Below are 23,742 nucleotides of genomic sequence, written 5' to 3'. Positions count from 1 at the left end.
TGGTACCGACCCTAGAGGCCGTTACAAAAGCAAGCATCCCAAATGCTAAAGAATTACATCCACGATGAATTGAATGGGCTAACTCCCTCACTGAAACAGATGTAGATTCCAGATTTGATCCTACATTACAAACACAAACATTTCTGCAGAACGAACAAGAATATCTTCTGCCGAATTAAATTAAGCGAATAGATCGATATGAATGCATCATTCATACTGATGGTTCTGCCCAGTCAGCCATTGGATAGGAACAAAACAGCAATATTCGGCGGCATGCACATTTGTAAAAGTGTGCATGCATGATGGAAAGTTCTGTCCTGGGAAAACACACACACAGTCCCTAGGGGAGAGGACAGCGCATCTGGCATAACAAAAAGCATTAATACTGGCACTTCAAAATACAAATCGTGAATTCCCCACACAAATTTTGTGTGATTTATGTTACTGTGTCTTGTCCTATAACGAATATTTACATTATTGGGGCCGGAATGGATTTAAGGATTCCAAAGGTTGCACATTAAAGCACAAGATGCTTTGTGTAGCTGAAAGAAGGCCTACCATGGGTTCATGTTATTCATACATTGAGTTACCAACGTGTTGGCATTCACGTTGAAGGGAATTCGATGGTTGATGTGGCCAGGTCTTACTAAACATACCAAGGGCTTTGTCCTCAAATGCGACATCTGCCAGCAGATGAAAGGCTCCACTTTATCACCTCCACCACAAACAAATTTATTGATCTCAGACAAACCTCTCGCGTGTGTATATTTTGATCACTGTGGCCCCTTACACTCAGACGGGGCATACAAGCAAGGCAGAGACATTTCGCTCTGACTCGCCTTTCCACTTACAGAGCTGCTCTCCGGTCAGCCGCTGCTTGTTTGAGTGCCGTTTGAGCAGAGGGAGCGAACTTTGGAAATGGAACTTCCGGGACGTCGACAGACGCCATTTTGGGCAGCTGATGCTCTAGTTTTTTCGCACAGCTTTGTCCAGGCTCCGCTCTCCTATTTAATTGAAGCCTGACATGGACGCACCAAAGGCAAGCCCGTCTGCACCTATCCGCACCTGGACGCCACTAGAAACTTCCCATACCCGATAAAGAAGATTAATGGCAAAGCAGATGTGTAAGTTCTCCTGTGCCTATTGCTTCCTCCATACCAAGTATGAGGCTCTTAGGCCCTCAATACACGATCTCTTAATCGGCAAAGCTCTAGCTAGCAGTAACAGTATCAATTTGGAAAATGCTAATCATAGCTCCCCTCAGCTACAGTGCATCTATTTAAATGTGCCTTCCATACCAAAGCATGCTTTGGAACTCTGGGACCTTTTGGACACAACAAAGCCAGATATATGTTTCATTACTTAAACCTGACTACATTTGTCTTCCTCGCTATCCATAGCTTTAACGTTTCCTGAAGACTAAAGCGTAACCAGGTGCGATAGATAGTTAAAAAAAACTGAGGGGGAGTAACTATTGCAGCACAATACCCTCTATAAATCAATATTCTGGACTCCTGCTCCACCCCTGGATTGGAAATGATAATATTCCAATTAGAAACTTCCACTAATCTAACCTGGAAGGGGGCAATGGTCTATCGCCCACACAGAGGAAAAAAAGATCTTAGTACAAAGCTCATGGAATGGCTAGAGCCTCATATTCTAGCAGCGAGTAGTTTTCTGCTCTTGGGGGACTTCAATAACCATATTGGCAACCAGTCCGACCTGGATTCCATTAGTCTCCTGGCAGAAATGGAATTACTGGGGCTCCACCAAATGGTATCAGATCCGATCCATGTAGCTGGGCACACACTTGATTTAGTATTCACAGATGCCTCAAATCTAGTGGTGGATCTTCCAGTTGCACAGGTGTGGACTGATCATTTCTCTTTAGAGTTCCTCCTAGATGTTCAGAAACTTATTGGTGCTCCCCGATACCATGAAACTCACGAGACCCTGATAAAAGGATGTTTCTTCCACCCTTCTTCCTGCCTTTACTCCTCCTGTTATATCTGATTATGAAGATACTGATCTTTCACTAAAAGCCTTTTAAGACTCATTTATACAGGCCTTAATTACTATAGCCCTGCTGAAAGTATATAAAACGAAAAGGAACCCCCATTGCACCCTGGTATTCTAAATCCCTAAAAAAAGAGAAATCTTCATGTGGGAAACTGGAACATAAATGGAGAAAATCCAAATCAGGAGAGGAAAAAGTCTGCTTACAAAACAGGCCTAAGGAAATACCTAAAATGGTGTAATATTGCTAGAAGGACTCACATAGCAGATAGAATTAATTCCACGAAAAACTCCTCCAAAGAGCTTTTTAAAATCCTAAATGAACTTACGAACCCAAGCATTTGCAATCCTACAATACCTATAACCCAGTTACACTGTTATAATCTTGCTATGCACTTTGAACAAAAAATTAATAACATCTACAACTCTCTCACAAACAGTGTGATACCAATAACTCTAGAACATGCAGACGTCAAAATTAGCTCTCAAACTCCTACTTTGGAACTTTCAATCCTGCCACAGCTGAACAAGTATTGGTCTAAATACAATAAAAATCGGTTCCCCATTGGACCTTGGCCTCCCTCATGTTATAACTACTTTGACTCCTATTCTGCTTACTCCTATCACAGACCTATGTAATCTCTCTTTAGAGATAGCTACCCTCCCACTTAAAATGGAAGACAGCACAGATCAGACCCCTTCTTAAAAACACATGGCTGATCCCTTGTATATGCTAAATTACAGACTAATATCACTACTTCCTTTTATGTCCAAAATCCTAGAGTCCCTGGTGAATCTCAAAGCCAATTGTCTGTTGGATCCTTATCAGTCAGGCTTCCGTGCTTCTCAGAGCATAGAATCAGCCTTAATGGAAGTCACTGATACTATCAAACTCGCCTTAGGCCAGAGAACCTCAGCTATGTTAATTCTCTTGGATTTATCAGCGGCTTTTGATACCATCTCCTATCAAATCCTAGTTCAAAGATTGAGCGAGATTGGTATCAGTGGTAAAACTCTGAAATGGATGAAAAACGTTCTATCTGACCGCACCCATTCTGTTTAGCTGCGTGACTACATCTCAAAACCTATGGTCCTGGACAAAGAGGGGCCCCAGGGTTCAATTTTGAGCCCTATTCTTTTTAATATTTATGTGGCCCCCTTCGCAAAACTCATTAGGTCATTTGGTTTTGATACCATCTCCTATGCTGATGACATGCTATTGGTCATCACCATGGATTCTAATCCGAAACTTACTAAAGTCAAATTTAAGGACTGTATGCTAAAGATTGCCTCATGGATGACTGCATACTTTCTTCAGCTTAACACGAATAAGACAGATATCCTTTTATTTGGGGGAGCCCACTCAGTCTGGTTTGCGTACTGGTGGCCATCTGAGTTGGGATCACCTCCAACACATAAAAAATACGTAAAAAGTTTAGGAGTCCTCCTAGATAAAAATCTCTCCAGGAAGGAGTACATCAAAAGTATCTCTGGAACCTGCTTTGGTGATGTGCATGCTCAAGAAAGTGTTTTAGTGGACCCCTGTGCAGGCCAGGAAAACTTTAGTCCAGGCTCTGATAGTAAGTCGCCTCAACTATAGAAATGCCCTAATGGATGGTATAAATGAAAGCCTTTTTGCTAGGCTCAAGGTGGTGCAGAACACAGCAGCACACCTCATCCATAATCTCCCACTGCGTTCTCCATCAGTACCCCTTCTGTGCTCTCTCCATTGGCTATTGATAAAAAAGCATGCACTATTCAAACTTCTTTGTCTGGTCTGCAAAACGTTGCATGGAAAGGGACCTGGTTATCTGAAAAACAAATTACAGCCGTACATCCCAGTTTGCCAGCTCAGATCCAGTGATCTATTACTGCTATGCCCCAAACGCATTCATACGACCAGATTTGGGGGATGCTCCTTCTCTTTCTTAGCTCCGTATCACTGCAATCAGTTGCCCATGTCCATCCGCACCCGACATGATTTCACTCTCTTTAAAACACTTCTGAAAACCTGGCTGTTTAATCCCTAGCCTCGATATTGTACTTCAAACTGTCCCTTGCTGCTATGATGCAGAGAGATCCCCCCACGGGGATGATTTGTGTGCCTAACAAATAAGCAAATAAATAAATAAACAAGTGCATCTTGGTGGCAGCAGATTTATGCTATAGATTCCTGTGGGTTTGGCCCCAGTGCTTGGCTGAAGCTCGAACTGCTATAAAGGATTTACAAGTCTCTATCGGGACATTTGCGATTGGTACACTATATTCTGACCAGGATCCGGCATTTAGCTCTCAGGCTTACAAAGAAGCCATGGGAAGTTTGGGTGTGGCCTTGCAGTACTCCTCCTCCTTCTATCCAGAGGGAAAGTCTGTTGTTGAGAGGAAGAACCATGACTTAAACAATCTTTAACAGCTAGGGTACTAGGCTTGGGTGGCAGTTGGGTCAATCACCTATATATGTTCCAGAGAGCACATAACAACATGCCAAGAAAATCCCTGGGGGTTTGTACACGTTATGAACTCTTGTTTGGGGTGAGGATGAGGGTACCCGACCTCGTTAGTGTCAGCAAAGTGTCGGCTGAAACCCCATTTGACATCAATGATCATTGGGATGTTTTACAGGACCTAAAAGAATATTAAGCTTTAGAAAGCAACGACCAAGTAAAACGCGCTGCCACTGGGGAAGTGAAAGCAGTACCGGCAAGACCTGCCTGGGTCCCGAAGATTGGGGACCTGTTGAAAATGGCAATGTGTATGTACATAAGCGGCGTTCATTTTGTGTTCACTGTACCCCTTGTTGTAAGCAGAACGGATATCGCTAAAACACTGACTGTGTCATCCCGCTAGCATAGACCCATGCACACACGTACACGACAGCCATTTTAGGTATCATGGTCTCCTGGTTCACGATCGATCATCGGCACAATTCCCTGACCCTGCAAGTTTCCCCATGCACCCTGACCGCCCCCGCTCTCACATGCACGAGTCATGAGCCCTCCCCTCCCGCATGACTCTGTCTCTGAGAATCGCACCCCGCGCCTGACCAACACCTCCTGTCCCTCCATGAATACTCCTCCTGTGATGACCTCTTCCTCTGAACCTAATTGTTTGCACGGACCGCTGGTCATCCCTTAGCCTGAGGATGCAGTTTATTGCCCACTACTGTATGCACTCGTCTCTCTTGAAAGAAGCCACTATTGATCATGACCACCCCGCCCCCTGAGATTCGATCAGGCACACACATTCCAATGGAATCAGCAGAACTCTCAGCTGCGTGACAGCCCCCTCCCATTGCATGAAGGATAAGGGCCCCTACTGTAGCCACGTGTTGGAATACCTTCATACTACACAATGTATTGATTGTAATAAAAGGATGCCTGTGTGCCACGAACCTGTGTATAAAAGGCAAAGCCTCAGAGAAACTTGTTAGAGCACCTCCCGAAGACGCTATGCGAGTGTCCCAAATGACATGCTCTCCTCTGGAGTAATAAACTCTGTTCTTGTTTTCCTGCCTTCAGCGCCCGTCTCTTTATTTGGTAATTATTCAAGATGAAAACGAAGAGTCGCCCTGCACCAGCAGCCTGGGCATTGGGTGCGATATGGGCTGACTTTTCGGTAAGAGAGGTCCAGACGATGGGGTGAACATCTAAATGATTGGAGTATACCAGCCCTCGTCCGGCTGCCGATTGAATGAACTTCACCGATTCCGAACGGACCTCTCTCAAGTGACCTATTGTCCTGACTGGAAGCCCACAGGAATGCTGCGGTAAAAACATGGAGAAAGAGAACGATCGGGCGCTGGAAAAAGGAAGGCGAAGAACTGTCCACATGGTCCGGTCCGGGTAAGGTCGTGACACACGACGAGTTGCGAAATTGATTGATTGATTGTTTGAAAATACTAGTATTACTTATTGATTGCTTCTGAGAGATTCTCTATTTGCAAACAAGCACAGAGTCGCCATACTCTGTTTAGTCTTTGCAGATAGTGAAGGATAGGTAATGCAGACTTTTGTCCCCATTGTGATCCGTCATACCTATTTTTCTCCCCATTGATTGATTGATTGAATCGAGCATTGAATTGTTCGAAGTTGGTTCTCTTAAGGATCTTCTCTGCCTGCAAACGGGGAAGAATAGGAATATTCTCCCTCCCTTTGCCGATAGTGAAGGGTAGGTAACGCAAGCCTTTAACACGTCGTACCTATTTCATTCCTCATTGATTGATTGATTGTCCGAACATTGACTGTTTGGAATTGGTTCTTTTTGGAGGTATTCTCTATTTGCAAACAAGCACAGAGTCGCCATGCTCTGTCTAGTCTTTGCAAATAGTGAAGGGTAGGTAATGCGGACCTTTGTCCCCCGTTGTAATCTGCCATGCCTATCTACTCCCCACTGATTGATGCACCAGTCTCACCCGGACCATTTACTAGAGGAAGGTCATCTGGCCCGACCAGAGAGCACCCCTAGTGAAAAGGACCTATGCAATAATAACGAAGTGATCACTATATCCTGTTAACAGAAACTTTAGCATGAAACAACCTGGAAAGAAAGGAATAGGAAAACGAAAATCAGTAGGCCACTGATGAACTTTTTATTAAATAACGAACAAGGAAACAATAACAATACTTAATGATAAAACCTATTATTGTCCTAGAAACAAGAAACGTTAGAAATAAGCCCGTAATAAGAAACCTGAAAACAGTAAGAGAAACCAAGCGTGACATTGCAACGGTCACAAGGCAACGAGGCTTCATTGCCCCTCACTGCCCCAAACATGTCTGTCCCACTGCCTGCCACGCCCAAATAACGGCAACTTGGGAAAGATACAAGTCAGCAGACATCCGCCCCCATTCTGGAAACTTCCAAAGTGCAACAGGGTTGCGGCTACGCCCAGCCGGAAACAACACATATAGGGCGGGTCCTGCTGCCAACCGTCGACCGGAGATCATCACGTAGGGTGTAGCCGGAGGAGAGGCCGAGGCCAACGGGACCCGGCCAGGGGGATTGCTACGACCACCCTGGAGAGTTGCAGGGGGGGGAATGCCCGTGTCCTCGACCCTCCCCTCCCTCTCCCAGTCCGGCCACCATCAACCAGAGGCTGAGGCCGACGGGATCCGGCCGCGGTGGCGGTAACACTGGAGAGTTGCAGGTTGACCCTCTCTCTCCCAGTCTGGACCAGCATCCATGGAGGGCCTGGGAGTGGAGAGGCCACTGCACGAGGGGCCCACGGGAGGCGTCACACGCCAAGGCTTACCCCACCGGATGAACCAAGGAACCCGTTCCTGGGGCCAGGGCGAAGAGCGTCCGGCCGCCATCCACCGAAGGCCCGGCCCGAAAACATGCCAGGCGCCACTTCTTTCTTCAATAATGGCTGCGACAACCCTGGGGGGGGATGTCCTGCACATGCCTCCGACCCCCCCCCTCGTCCTCATCGCCTGGTCCGGCCATAACAAATGTCAAGCGAGACGCTGTGGGGTGCACTGGGAGGGAGAGACGGTGCGAACAAGCCTCTCCCGCCTCCCCAGGTGGAGGCTTCCCAGCCGCACCCTCAGCGCTCCAGGCGCCCGGAAATGGGTTCTTCCACTGTGGCGATGCTGCAACGCCTCGCCCGGCAGGGTAGAGCCCGTCCGCTCATTTGACCCCGCGATCGCCGGTAGCTGCCGAACTTTCAAAATGGCGATCGACCTGGCAAGAGCGGGCCCAGCATGAAGGAATGGCCCGGTCACTTGTTGACTCCACCATCATAGTTCTCCACAACCTTGAAGATTCTAGAGGAGCCGCGGGAGTCCCCGACCCCCGCAGATACCCCCGACGGGGAATGACTGCCATGATTGCCCACGGAACAATGGAAATATAGCCGCAGGACGTCGGCACTTCCATGCTGTCGCCAGCCTCAGTTTGAATGACTAGAATCCTGCAGACTACAGTTCAGATTAGTTCCGGTGGAAGCACAGTATGACCCGGTAGGAACATTGTTGCCTCCCTCCCCTTTTGATTGATGGTTCAGACCACCGATCCCTTCTTTTACCCTTTAACGGAACTTTTGGACTGCCGAAAGAAGCTCTGGGCCAACCACGAGTTAGTAGACATTTAGACTATGCCTGGTTCTGCCTGACTGCACCCAAAATGGCGCCGATGCAAATGAAACTCTCAACTCCTTATTGTACCCCGATTGCTCAGCCTTGATGTCATAGGATATGTATGAAGTTTTTTTAACATATAGATTGATATAGGATGTGTACTGATTATGAGTTCGGACAATGGATTGATATAGGATGTATACTGTCAGCTCGGACAATGAATTGATATGAGATGGGTACGGGTTATATGTTCGGACAAAGAATTGATATTGGATGGGTACTGGTTATGTGTTCAGACGGTAAATGGACATCAGATGGGTATTAATTGAACATTCGGACAATGAATTGTTGTTAAGTTTGACGCATCATGATTATTGAAAGTTGGAAGCCCAACACTTATGACACTCGCTCACACTGAAGTCTCGACATGATTTTATTGCGCTTTTCGCACTTTTATTATGAAATAAACGACCACTGACTCCACTAAAGTTTTTACTAATAAAGTATCCCCACATCTACAGTTCCAGCCTGCTCCGTGGCTGGCCCACGGGGTTGTAGGCCCATATTTATGCACCGACATTCTTATTAAAGATTTTTGGAAAAGGCAAACGTAGTTGTCATGTGTGAATTAGTAAGTTCGAATAAATGACCACTGTTTAAGGATTAAAAAGTGTAGTACGCAGAGATACTGCCAAAAATGAATGGTACAGGTTTTGTTGTATGTACTTTGCACATTTTTGTACAGCCCAAAGCAACCGCTAAATAAAAGACCCTGGAATTCAGTCTATACTTTATATGCTACCGGTATCAGAAAAAATTGTGCTAAAAATGCCCCTAAGTCGCTCCAAAGGAGTGCCATCTGGCCTCCCTACATACGATCCGTAATACCACACTTGGGTGACCTATGCTATCCACCGGCTTCCGATAATCATCTCTCACACACTAAAAGGTTCATCTAGGCTTAAATGCCGAGTTGGCAAGAACTGCGTTCCGGGGAGATAGGCCGAGTATGTAGTAAGTAAAAGCCTTTTCGGGTTTATGCGCGCTGATGTGTTCTTAAAATGTTGCCCCCGCCCCCCTTCTTTTTCCTTCTTTCTGCAGGTCACCTTGGAACATCGATTAAGAATACAAAGAAGGAAAATGGTGATCTAACGGACGAAGAAGACGGGAAAAAAGCGTTTGATTATGGTGCCCACGCATTCCGAATAATACCACCAAAAATAATGTGCACACATGATTAAGCACTCCACACTTAACTGAATAGGGAAAAGTTTAGGGTATATTTCGAGGTAAGGTTTACACAAGTATCCTCCGCCGAGAGGACTAGGAATATTGCCAATGCATTCAAAATCTACTGCATCCTTTTTCACATCCTCATAGACATGTAACTAAAAGCTGCCTCATTGTTCTCCAATTGACACCAACTGTTGTCTCAGCCTAGAAACGCACTTGCTAAAAAATGACTCGAATACACCACCGTGAGCATTAGCCCGACCAGGTCAGTTCATGACCAATTGCCAACGGCGTAAGTGTGTACAATCAAAGCCACCAGTAAAAGGCAGCCAACGAATAAAAGAGAAGTAAGGGGTAAAAAGAGCTTAGGATGATAAGGGTGCGCGGCATACAGAAAAGGATAATTTTGGCCAATAGCTGTTTATGTTTTGTCTGGGATCTTTGTATGTAATACCTGTACTGTCTCCCCCGTCTGAGTTTGTGTGTACGTGATGTATGGATCTACGTCATCCCTCCGTTTGTGTTTCCATATTACTTAACCCCTGTTGTTCTATGTTGTGCGCGCACTGAATGGTCCATTATTGTACACGTCTCTCTCTCTCTCTCCCCCCCCCTCTCTTTCTCTCTCCATGTCACACGTGTACTGAATGGACCACTTAGAGTGCGGTCGGTCTCTCTCTCTCTCTCTCTCTCTCTCTCTCTCTCTCTCTCTCTCTCTCTCAGCCCCCCCCGTTCCCTCCTCCCTTGTATGGTAACGTTGTGCTCCGCCCGGCACAACACCTAATTGGGTCTCCTCGAACACAAAAGTGTTTGGAAAAATTGACCGGAACTAAACAATTGTGACTCGCCATATTACTACCTCCCCTTTCCTGTAAAGCGATAGAACCCGAGTTGGTAATGAAGGAAAGGATAGGTAAGACGACGGATGTCCCCTAATCTGGCCTTCTATGGGGGGACTATAACGTCAATGGCCTTCTGTTTCTCAGTTCGCTAAAAATGCTATTCCCAATGCACAAATTACTTCGCTCCTCTGCCCTTGAGTACGAATGTCCAGAGTACCCCACTTCTCCCGATCGACCCCAGCTCCCTGTCCAAAGCACCCACGCGCCCCTGATCAATCCGATGTCAGCTACCCACGAAACGTAATTGATGACCTTGATTAACGGTCATTTCCCAGGAAAGCCATGTTTTACGTCCAACCCCTCCCCCTTCTTCATGACGATAACGTCCCACTTACAAGAGTTAGCCGACCCCGAAGGGAAATGTAAGAGTGTCGATACTTGGGTTAAAGGGAAGGGCGAGTCTCTACATAAGGACTCGATTTTGAGTTTGATATAATACACTGCGTATAAAGGTCCTATTTTTCTCCACGTACGTCACGAATGAGCACCGAACAGGGTTATGAATTCCATAGCAATGCACTCCTACAGACTCCATAAATAACGACTTCTGACTGTGACCGATGAACTTATCCCCCACCTACATAGGATTGGGGACGGAATTGAGATGTATAAATGTCTTCTCCTGCCAGTTTTTCTAAAAACTTGTTTTCTACTCATTTAAAGATATAATAACCGGAGGAGAGGAGCTGGACGTGACGCACAGCCTGGCCACAGATCATGAAGCACATGTGACCACAACCTAAGGTGGAGCCGCAGAGCAACGAGACGCGGGACGAGGCACAACTCTCAAACTCGGCAGATGAAAGAATGAAGGGCTACCTTGAAGCCCTCGACTTGCTGACCCACTCGTGCCTGAAGTCCCCGTCCCCTTTTGAGTCCGACTGATGAGCCTGCCTGCTCATTGTCCTTTGCTCCCTTGGTCTCTTGGTGTGTTCGAAGATCTGGCCCCACTCCGCCCTCTCTTCCCTCGATTATTCAACAAACTCTTTCATATAAACTTTTGACTATGGAATGGGATTTTGCCACGGAAAAAGAAAGACACGCAGGTGCCCAGCATGAGGCACCCCTAAGAAAATGAGTTAGGAAACAGGACTGTGATCTAACAGCAGAGGACTGATCGCACCCTGCAACGCGTAAGGATGATTCCGAGCTGGACTTATAGCTCCACCGCCGGTGCTCAAAAGCGCCAACGAAAAGAAAACGGACTACCAGAGTCTACCAATGGTGGCTCGTCGTTGAAAAAGACATTTTCACTAAGACCCCCTCTTCCTGAACTTTCTACCCACCCCTTGACTAGCTGTTTACATTGAATTGCATTCCTCCCTCAATTTTATTGCTTACAAAAATGTTTCATCGGTCACCCATGTATCTAGCTCTCCAAAGTACTGATAAGACCCGAAGGTATCAGATTACTCTTAATTAATGTCATCAGAGAAAAAGTCTGAACTTGATGCTGTAATGTTTCGGAACCTCTTTTCTTGACTCCAACTAAAAAATTATGCCGATCCCTAGGATTGTATGAAGAACCCAACAAATGTAAATTAACATGTAGTGCATTCTGCCTATCGCATTAACTATGTAGAAACTGAACTTGCTTATGTAAAAAAGCGGCGACTGTTGAAAATGGCAATGTGTATGTACATAAGCGGCGTTCATTTTGTGTTCACTGTACCCCTTGTTGTAAGCAGAACGGATATCGCTAAAACACTGACTGTGTCATCCCGCTAGCATAGACCCATGCACACACGTACACGACAGCCATTTTAGGTATCATGGTCTCCTGGTTCACGATCGATCATCGGCACAATTCCCTGACCCTGCAAGTTTCCCCATGCACCCTGACCGCCCCCGCTCTCACATGCACGAGTCATGAGCCCTCCCCTCCCGCATGACTCTGTCTCTGAGAATCGCACCCCGCGCCTGACCAACACCTCCTGTCCCTCCATGAATACTCCTCCTGTGATGACCTCTTCCTCTGAACCTAATTGTTTGCACGGACCGCTGGTCATCCCTTAGCCTGAGGATGCAGTTTATTGCCCACTACTGTATGCACTCGTCTCTCTTGAAAGAAGCCACTATTGATCATGACCACCCCGCCCCCTGAGATTCGATCAGGCACACACATTCCAATGGAATCAGCAGAACTCTCAGCTGCGTGACAGCCCCCTCCCATTGCATGAAGGATAAGGGCCCCTACTGTAGCCACGTGTTGGAATACCTTCATACTACACAATGTATTGATTGTAATAAAAGGATGCCTGTGTGCCACGAACCTGTGTATAAAAGGCGAAGCCTCAGAGAAACTTGTTAGAGCACCTCCCGAAGACGCTATGCGAGTGTCCCAAATGACATGCTCTCCTCTGGAGTAATAAACTCTGTTCTTGTTTTCCTGCCTTCAGCGCCCGTCTCTTTATTTGGTAATTATTCAAGATGAAAACGAAGAGTCTCCCTGCACCAGCAGCCTGGGCATTGGGTGCGATATGGGCTGACTTTTCCACAGACCTGGTCAGAGAGAAAATTGTGGACAAAAAATCATTTGGACCAGCTTACAGAGCGCCTGTACTAGTCCTGGCTGTCGAAGGTACCAGAACTGTACTTCTTCCGCTGCTTACTGGTTGCCAAGACAAAAGGTTTGTCTCAATTGATATGATCAAACCACACTATGAGGCCAATTTTCTACCGTAGGCCACGTGATCTCCTGGGTAGCCACCACACTCCTCTCGCTACTGTACAGAAAGTTCAGATGGAAGCTTTAATAATGACTGAAGACCCCACTCTCCAAAGAGAAGCTACCATAAAATTATACTTCTCCCTGTTGAAACAACTACAACTGTACAATCAACAAGTACAGAGATTTCAATTAAAAAAATTGATGCCATATATGTAAACATGCCACAGATCAAGGGGCAGATGTATGACCGTTTTTTGCGGTAGCAAACAGGAATTTGCCCGTTTGCGACCGCAAAATTGGTCTGCCCCATGCAAAAATCATATTTTGCGAGTTGCTAACCTATTAGTGACATGCAAAATATGGTTTGTAACTCGGTATTAGGAAGGGGTGTGCCAAGGGCGTCCCTTCCTAATAGCAAGTCTAACACCAACGTATGATTCTTTTGCGACCACATTTGCAGTCGCAAAACAATCGCAGTTTACCACCTACTTCAAGAAGGTGGTAAACCACTCACATACGGGAAGGAGCCCTGAGGAGACCCATTCTCTTTTGTGAATTAGAGCGAAAATATTTTTTAAGACAGGCAGTGGTCCCAGAGACCACAGCCTGCCCTTACAAAATGAAACTGAAAAATTTAATTTTTCTTTTTTAAATGCATCCCGTTCTCCCATAAGGAAAACGGGCTGCATTTAAAAAAAAGAAAACTGCTTTTTTGAAAAAGTAGTCACAGACATGGTGGCCTGCTGACCCCAGCAGGCCACCATCCCTGCGAGTGCTAGCCATTCCCAAGGGTGTCGCAAAGTGCGCTTGCCTCGTGTATATTGATGAGGCATGACATTTGCGACCCCATTGGGAATTGCAAACAGTGTTTGAGTCACTGTTGTACATTCAGTTTAGCGAGTCGCAATTCTGTGCAAGTTGCAACTTGCTAAACTAAATGATTGTACATCTGGCCCTAAGTCATCTACCAGTTCTACAAAACCTGCTGAGCATCCAAGAAGAGACCGGGAGGCATCTGGCTACTTCGTGTATTATGATGATTTCCCATCGGATCCAAGTGAGCCTGAATTGCTAACACCACCTCTCCCTTTCAAGCTACGAATGTATGCTCTCTATCATTGGCTGAAAAATACTTACTTTGTTGTTCCCTGGATACATCTCTGGATTACAATTGGGTTACTTTTCCTGGTACTTTGGATTGGTATAGTAACTGTCTTTTTCTTACTTGTGAATGGACACTTTCTCTCAGAATACTTCGCAGTACAACTCATGAACTTGATTCTTAAACCACATGTATCATAGTACCGTGAACTGAGGGACCTGTCCCTGGTGAACATTACAGTAGTTCCAGTTCCTTAAGGAATTGTATGGAACAGGGTATCGTATGATATATATGGTCCTACTGAACTTTTGCAAATTCCTTTTTTGTTCAGAATTTCTTTAAATTACATCATCACCTCCAGTACTTTCTCTGATGATTGTGACATTGAAACTGTGCATAATTTGCTTGCAGATCTAGAGCAATCAACTGCATTTTCTAGTGATGAATTATATGATGGTACAAGTAATTATGGAGACACGTTGTTTTTAGCATTACAGTCACCATTTCTTACACAAAGCTAGTGTCTCACACAATGTTTATAATTACACACAATGGGAACACTGCCCAACACTGCCAAAAGGTAGTTCAAAGACGTTTGCACAAAAGTTTGCTTATTTTTCAGGTTTTGATACATCAGACCCATCCTCGTATTATTGTAGACAAGGACTTGAAAGCGCGCAGTCGCTGAAATAACGTGCAAATTCTTGGCGTGCCGGAAACCACCACTACTGGCCGCATGGACACCTTCGTAGAAACGATCCTAATCGACCTATTTGGTAGAGAATCATTCACAGCGGGCTTTGTGGTGGAGCACGCGCACCGGTCCCTGGTACCTAGGCCACATCCAGGTTGCCCGCCTCGACCAATTATAGCCCGTATCATGAACTTTAGGGATCGTGACACTGCGCTTCGTATGTCACGCGAACGTGGCAAAACAATATAGCAGGGCTCCAAACTATCACTGTTCCCAGATTTCACCATCATGGTGCAGGAAGCCAGGCGGAAATATAACAGACTATAGGCTACTCTGAGGAATCTCAGACTAAAATACAGCATGTTTTACCCAGCACGGCTCAGAGTTGAATTCAACGCCAGGACCCGCATCTTTGACAGTCCTACGGAGGCACAGGAATTCTGCCACAAGTACAAGTACAAGGCCAACAGCACTCACTCTAATGACGAACACAGAGTGGATCGGACGCCAGTATGGAGCTTTTTTCAGGATCGGGACATGGTTGACTCTTCATACTGATCTAGCAGTCAGCTGATATTTAAAGTATACAGGAGTTTATTCTACATTACAATTTCTTTGCCTAATGGCGGACGGGGCGTTGCCTCGCCCCCCTGGTGAACACCATGTAAATGTTTTGTGATATGTTAATGCACCTTTTACAGGATTTGTTCTAGTAATATTACACCTGGAGCATTGTTCATATTCAGTAATGTGGGGATTGCCTCTCAGCAAGGGTAGTGAGGCTGGGTGGGGGGTGGTGGGAGGGGTTTGGTTTTTGCTCATTGTTATTGTGATAGTTACACAGTCTATTGCGGTCAGGAGTAGTAGGCATGATCGATTGTTGCAAGTTAGATTTACTATGTCAGTCTTTATATGGCTCAGGTAGGACATAACACTGCCTCCTCGGAGTTGTCTGTGGCGACATGGAAATTTTGCAGCCTAAATGACATCCACAAGAAACGACAAGTACTCCATTACCTACTTCGACACACAATTGACATAGTCTTCCTGTAGGAGACCCACCTGGCCAAAACTGATCAGAACCGCTTTCCTTCGAATTGGGGCACAGATAGATATTATGCTAATTATAGCAACTATGCAAGAGGCACCTCCATCCTTATACGCAAAAGGGTACCCTTTTACTTCCACTCTGAGGCCAGGGATAGCGAGGGCGGATACATGGTGGTGCTGGGAACACTAATGGGGCACATGGTAGCGCTAGTCTGCATTTATGGCCCTAATATCGTCTCCCCTGATTTTTTATTATCCCCTACTTTCCCTTCTTATGCAGCTTGGCCCAGTATCCCTTTTACTTGGGAGGACTTTAATATTGTGCCAGATCCATCCTCAGATAGTACCTCTAGTGCACCGGACCCAAAACCCCGCGCACGCAGGGCTTTGCACTCCTTAAAGGAAAAATTCCCTTTAATAGATGTTAGTCGCGCCTACAACCCTCAAGACACATACTACACAGACCATACCAGCTCCCATAACACGTGGACACGGATAGATTATTGGCTGGCTTCCCTGAATATATTTAGTTGGTGCAGTTCCATCCAAACGCTCCCGCGAACGTATTCTGATCACTCTCCGGTACTATTAACGCTGAAAGTCCCATGCCCTGAGGGCTTCGAGAGACAGTGGCGGTTTCTAAATCGGACGTTGGATGATGAGGTATTGCAAAATGACATTCAGGAGGTGATAGAAGAGTATTTTGCAATTAATACTGGCTCTGTTGGCTCAGCAGCAATGCTGTGGGAGGGCTTTAAAACCCATTTTAGAGGTGTATGCATACCCAAACAGGGGTGTTGTGAGACTTGCGCAGAACCTTGGCTAGAATAGAAAAAGACCTTGCGACACTTGACTCCAGACAGCTCCTGATGCAAAATCCTGAAATAGATAAACACCGGTTGTCGCTTCTTGCTGGCTACAGAGATACAGCAGACAATGAGATCCTGTTTATGGGGAAATATCAGACTGCCTTGCGATATGGAGAAAGTGAACGCCCGGGTAGGGTCTTAGCTCGGATGATTAGGCCACCTTATCAATATGAATATATACCTGAACTACAAACGTACTCAGGGCAACATCTTACGGACCCACTCAACATTCAGGGGGAGTTTTTGACGCATTTTAAGAAATTATGCACCACTAGAATGGGACATGATCGGACAGGACTGGAAACTTATCTCTCCGAGGTGGCTCTTGTATACCTCGAGAGATACATGCAGGACTTTATTGCAGAGCCCAACTAAGAGACAGACATAGATGAAGCCATTACTGCCCTCAAATCCTCCTCAGCCCCAGGCCTGGATGGCTTCACGGGAGTCTTATATAAAGCCTTCAAAGATTTATTGATTCCACAACTCCTAGAGGTCTAAGCTGAAGCGCTGGAGAGACAGATCTTGCCCCCTACGTTGCGGAGGCGGTTATTATCCTTCTCCCTAAACCTGGGAAGGATCCTCTTCTATGTGGCTCGTATCGCCCACTCTCCCTTTTGAACCTAGATTACAAAATATTGGCTAAGGTTCTCTCCACTAGACTTTCCCTATTAATAGAATCCATAATATCGCCGGCACAATTTGGCTTTATTCCCTACCGCTCGACTGCCTTCAATTTGCGTACCTTATTCAATACTCTTTACAGAATAAACCCTGAGGTCCCTGCTACCACGATCCTATTAGATACTGAAAAGGCATTCAATTCTCTAGAATGGCCTTTATAATATCTATTATGCAACGTATGGGGATGCCGGCGGGCTTCGTAGTCACAACGGCGCTGCTATATAGCCAATCGACTGCCAGATTGAGATTGAACGGTACACTGTCTACTCCCTTCATCCTTTCACGGGGTACAAGACAAGGTTGCCCATTGCCGCCCCTGTCATTTATCCTGGCAATGGACCCACTAATGCAACACTTTCAAGAGAAACACCTGCCCAGGGGATTACAGTTCAATCCGGGCCCGTTGTTGGTATCACTATATGCGGACGGCACAATACTGTACGTTCACGATACGCAGATTAATCTAGACCCTCTCCTCAGAGAAATTCTGCGATTTGGTACAAATTCAGGGCTGGGCAATAATTGGCGCAAATCCATGATTTTTCCTCTTACGGCTGGCACAATCCTGTGGGATCTAGAGTTTCCATTGGAGTGGTGCACGGATTCAGTTAAATATTTGGTTATACACATACATTTAGACACTGAACAAATCGGTAGGTGAAATTACGGGCATGCTATTTCCGCTCTGGAGGCACAAGTAGATAAATGGCATAAACTTCCATTGTCTTTGGCGGGCAGAGTGGCCCTTTATCAAAATGGTCGTACTTCCTAAATGTTTGTATTTATTTCACAGCATTCCGATTCCCCTGCCAAATAGTTTCTTTTTGACATTTCGCTCCCATTTAATCTGACTGGTCTGGGGCCACGGGGGAGCCCAGGTAAAATGGCAAACCATGACATTACCTTGTGATAGAGGGGGATATGGTGTACCAGACATGCAGCTATATTATTTAGTAGCTCAGTGCAGTTTTGCATAGTCGCGGTACCACCCAGATGCCAGAATTCCCTATTTCCGCCCAGAGTCTGATCTGGTCCTTCCAGACCCATTGGCATCAATCTTGCTTACAGATTTTCCCAGAGACTCCAAAGACATCCAAACAGCATCGACAAACAGTTGGGCATGGGAGAAACTACGGCGTATCACCTGACCACTATCCTTTATTCCTCCGCACTCCCACTCTCGAATGCAAAGTGGCTTCCTATCATGGGTGAAACTCTTGTGTAGCGTACTTGCGCCAAATTCAATATAGTTAAAATGGGAGATTTATTTCCTGGAGGCCATATTTTTGACCCTGCTGATGAGTCCAGATTATCTGAGGCAATATTCATGGATAAATTTGTTCTCATGAGATTACGCTCTGCATTACGTACTAAAGCCCCTAACTTTCCGCTTGAACCTCCGTCATTCACTCCACTAACCATGGTAATAGAAAGCGAGCGAGGAGTAAACCTGATATCCAAACTTTACAAAGCGTGTGCAGTGATCATCCAAGTTAACAATGATAGAATTCGCACCGCGTGGGAAGAGGACCTAGGCACTCAAATCACAGATGAGCAATGGTCTTTCTGCTGCAGTGTTTGATTGGTTCAGATGCTCCGTCCATCACCACCCCCTTTTGTACCGCTTTGGCCGCCATAAGTTGGCAGGGTATGCTCAGCCGTGAGTCCCTAGCTCACTTTGCCACTGGATTCAAGCAAGCCGGGCTGAAGACGGCTGAAATGCCAGAAACCGGTCCTCGGAAGCTTGTTTCCGGTCCAAGGAAGGCATGGCTTGGCAGTTCGGGCAGGACTGTTCCCATGAGGCACAGGATCAGACTGATTTGCATATGGCCATGTCTGAACTGGGGTGGCAGAGTGGGCTAAAGAACGGTTATGGATTAAACCCAGATCTGTTGACTGGGTGTGAGTGTTTGATTGGTTCAGATGCTCCGTCCATCACCACCCCCTTTTGTACCGCTTTGGCCACCATAAGTTGGCAGGGTATGCTCAGACTTGAGTCCCTTGCTCACTTTGCCACTGGATTCAAGCAAGCCGGGCTGAAGACGGCTGAAATGCCAGAAACCGGTCCTCGGAAGCTTGTTTCCGGTCCAGGGAAGGCATGGCTTGGCAGTTCGGGCTGGACTGTTCCCATTAGGCACAGGGTCAGACTGATTTGCATATGGCCATGTCTGAACTGGGGTGGCAGAGTGGGCTAAAGAACGGTGATGGATTAAACCCAGATCTGTTGACTGGGTGTGAGTGTTTGATTGGTTCAGATGCTCCGTCCATCACCACCCCCTTTTGTACCGCTTCAGTATATAACTGCCCAAAGATTACGAAAGGAGGTTGCTAATAGAGACCTAGAAGGCTAAGATAGAGGGGCATTCGAAAAACCTATGGGCATCCGTGGCCGCTATTAAACCACATCTGGCACACGCTATGGAGGAACCCTGGACGAATTTTGTCAACCTTTGTGGTGAATAGTATGCTCTGTGGAGTGTGAACAGATGATTCCTACGCAACCATGCGGGCTTCACAATGTCCCACAGAACCTTAAAAGAAGCAAACCACCGGTCCCTTAAGTTACAACCCACTAGGGAAGAGCCCCACAGCAGATCAGGAAGCTGGAAGTCACCATCAATCTCTTCTTGTATCAAATTATACCATAAGGATATCTCTTTTTTGCCAGGTGGTTTATCCAAAAGCAGAGACTCAAGCTGGTTGCCACTCCTGACTGGTGCTCTACTTCGAGATGAGGCATAAGAGTGTGCCCAACTAGCAATCTGAATATACTTAAATTTAGAAACGTTTGGCCCGATCTTCCCTTTTAAGACTTCCCATGGCAACAGGCTTCCTTCCATAAATATATCTCCCCATACCTCCAGCCCCGCATCTCGCAAAGGGGCGGCTAATCTATCTTCCAGCCACCCAGGATTCCCAGGAGAACCCCACAACGGTGCCCTACTAGAGAGGTATCCGAGCTTTATTGAAACCCTAACCTTAGTCCACATTTTTGCCATCCCTTGTTGTATCTTTAGTTTGATTTTCTTAAAAAACTTCGGGTCTCCAAATTTAAACAAAAAGCCTGACTGTGCTACTCCTTCACCTTTGAGTAAGGCTAAGAACAAGCTTCCGACCCCGTGGTCTGAGGGCATCTTTAACAGCATTCGAGCATGGAAAAGTTGAAAAGCCCATGCGTAGATTTGCAGATCAGGAGCTGCTAAACCACCCATCTCCCTACGACGCCTGAGCTTCTTCCATGCAATCCTTGGGATATGCTTATTCCAGATAAAGGACGTTATATCTCCCTGCAGCTTAGATATGACTAATGGGTCAAAGAAAAGAGGGATAGTATTAAATAAAAATGAAACCTTAGGCAAAATGGTTATCTTAACTAGGTTAACTCGGCTCAAGAGAGACAAGGGGAGGTGTGACCAGGATTGCATAAGTCTACGACAGTCCTTCGCTACCGCCGCGAAATTGGTTGTGGCAATTTTGTTGATGTCTTTAATAATATTCAGACCCAAATATCGCAAGCTTGGAGAAGGCTGGAGATCCGATCCACCATCAGTGTTATTCCAGACCATTACCTCGGTCTTTGAGACATTAACCTCATATCCAGATACATCCCCAAACTCTAAGGCCAGTTTAATAGCTGCTGGGAAGGCTGCGTGTATATCTGAGGAAAATATCAAAATATCATCGGCGTAGAGGGCCACTTTCCTTTCCCAACCCCCGTACACGAACGGCTTAATAGACTTTTCCTCCCTCAAAAGCTGGGCAAAGGGTTCTATGTACAGGTCGAATAGTAAAGGGGAAAGGGGGCAGCCCTGACGCATTCCCCTTGTGATGGAAAAGGGGTCAGATAGTTCCCCATTCACCAATACCCTAGCCGATGGATTTGAGTATAGGAGTCTGACAGCTCGAGAGAAACGATCCCCAATATTGAACTTTACCATGACCCCCGACAGGTATGCCCAATTCACCCTGTCGAAGGCCTTGGTTGCGTCAAGCGACAGGACTGCCAGAGGGAGGGACTCAGTTGTTGCCATATCTATGGCCCCTCTCAGGTCATAAGTCAGCTCATATAATTGACGACCTTTCACAAACCCCTTCTGGTCGCTGTGCAAGATGACAGGTGCTACCAGACTTAACCTCTTTGCCAAAACGTGGCAAAAATCTTATAATCCACGTTCAAGATGGAAATCGGTCTATATCAGCCACAAGACTGGGCAGATTTCCCTGGTTTTAAGATTAAGGTGATTGAAGCACCATCCCAGGAAACAGGGGGTGGTAACCCATCCTGCAGAATTTGATTAAAAAGCACAGTTGAAAAGGGAACGATAGGTTGCTCCAGGGCCCTATACATCTCGGCAGGGAGGCCGTCTGGTCCACCGCCTTCCCTTTCTTACTGTTAAGTATAGCTGCCCTCACCTCTTCCTCCGTAATTATAGTAATCCAGGGAGGCCCGTTGCTCCAAGGATAAGGAAGGGAGGGACACCCCTTTCAGCCAATTTCCAATTTATTCTTGATGAAGAAATCTCTGAACATTTTCCTTAAATCACTATCCAACGAATAGGATACACTGTTATGAGATATAGACTCGATGTTATTCCGAACCTGATCGGTTTTGGCTTTCCATGCCAAAAGTTTTCCTGCGCCCTCACCAAATTCAAAATGGGCTATCTTACTAGCCTTCCATTTAATGATGATTTAATACCGACCCCAGCTGACCTTTTAAAGATACTAACTTATTACCAATTGCTTGCGTAGAAGTCCCAGGCAGACCTCGATCAATCTTATCTTGAGTTTCCAACAACTCTGCTTCTATAGAGGCTACTTGCTCCTTATATTGCTGCCTTCGATATGAGACATTACTGGTAATGAGTCCTCTTAAAAAGGCTTTAAAGGAGACCCACACGATCCCCAGAGCAGCTGAACCCAGGTTGGTCTGCATAAAGCACTGGGTTTCCATAATAAGGAAAGAGATGTCGTCCGCTGTTGATAAAAACAAGCGGTTAAATGACCAAGATCTAATAACCTTGGGAAAACCGCTAAGCTCCATAAGCACTGCTGAGTGGTCCGATAAATGAGATGGGAGGTAACAAATATTTTTTACTGATTCTACCAATCTATGATTTATTAACATCAAATCAATTCTAGACTGGTGATGGTATTTCTGATTACGAAACGAGACCCCCTGCTTCTTACCAGCCCTGTCCCTCCATATGTCCCTGAACCCATATTGCTTCATACATCTAAGCAAAAGGACCCTAGTTTTAGAAAGAGCTAAGGGACAACTATTTGGTGTTTTATCTAAGACAGGGTCTAAAACTAAAAGTCCCCCGCCAGGTTGGTCGGCTCTGGGAAAGACAGTAAATGTGAAAATATAGATGTTAATAGGGATGGATCATCTACATTGGGCCCGTAATAACCCGCTATCGTAGTTTGAGCTCCGGCAACTGATATTGTAACGATAACCCATCTGCCTCCTGGGTCAACCAATTTCGAAATTAATCTTGCTTTGAGTGGGCTTTTAAAAATTATTGACACACCTCTGGTATTAGTGACTTGCGACTTTGATATAGAGAAGTCAATCCATCTATTTTTCTTTACCAAAGAGAGTACTTCCGATTCTATAAGGTGCGTCTCCTGGAGAATAATGATCTGCGCATCAGAATCCCGCAAGTATTGCATAATCTTATCCGCCCTGGGTCTGGTGCGGAGACCATTCACGTTCCAGGAGATCATTTTCAGGCTATTCATAATGGCTTAGATCTTCCACCCCCAGACCTCTCAGAAGGGCTAGGTAGACACAACTCTGCCCCGATCATAGTGTTAATTCTGGTACCGCTAGTGACCTTTAACCAAAAATGAAGATGTTCCAAACAGAAAATTAGGTTATTTTTAAGACTTCTCCCCACACCCCCCTTTCCCCTGTGCCCCACGCTACACCCCCCCCCCCACAGGAAAACCCTTGCCCTATCTATCCGAAACAAGTCAGAAGATAGCCCAACCCAATGCTCCCACTGTGCTGTCTAAAAAAGGAAAGACAGTTACAAATAGCTATGTTACAAAACCTATATATAGCCTAAGTAACAAAAATACTAGTCAGGCTCTACTGTTTGAAAAAAGAGATCTTCCTTCTTTTCTCGCTTTTATTTTATTTTTATTTTTTTCCCCTTTTCCTTTTTTATGTTATACCAGTGAATTTATTTCATTACTCCCCCTTTCTTTTTATTTTTTTTATTTCCCTTCACTTTTTTTCCCCTTCCCCTTTTTTCCCCCCTTGCTACCAAGCACACATCATTTTACTCCAGAGAAGTAAAAAAAAGATACCGAATACCAATGGCTGGATGCCTTAACCACAGAGACCTCACCCTGAGGAGCCTTTAGCACCTCCCTTAGTCCCCCCCAACGTGAGCAATAGCTCATCTGCCTCGTGCACAGACCTGATGTTGAACA

This window comes from Lissotriton helveticus, chromosome 3_1 (genome assembly GCF_964261635.1).
Source record: "Lissotriton helveticus chromosome 3_1, aLisHel1.1, whole genome shotgun sequence".
Classification (NCBI taxonomy): domain Eukaryota; kingdom Metazoa; phylum Chordata; class Amphibia; order Caudata; family Salamandridae; genus Lissotriton; species Lissotriton helveticus.
The sequence above is the reverse complement of the archived record's forward strand: the minus strand, read 5'-3'. Positions refer to the sequence as shown.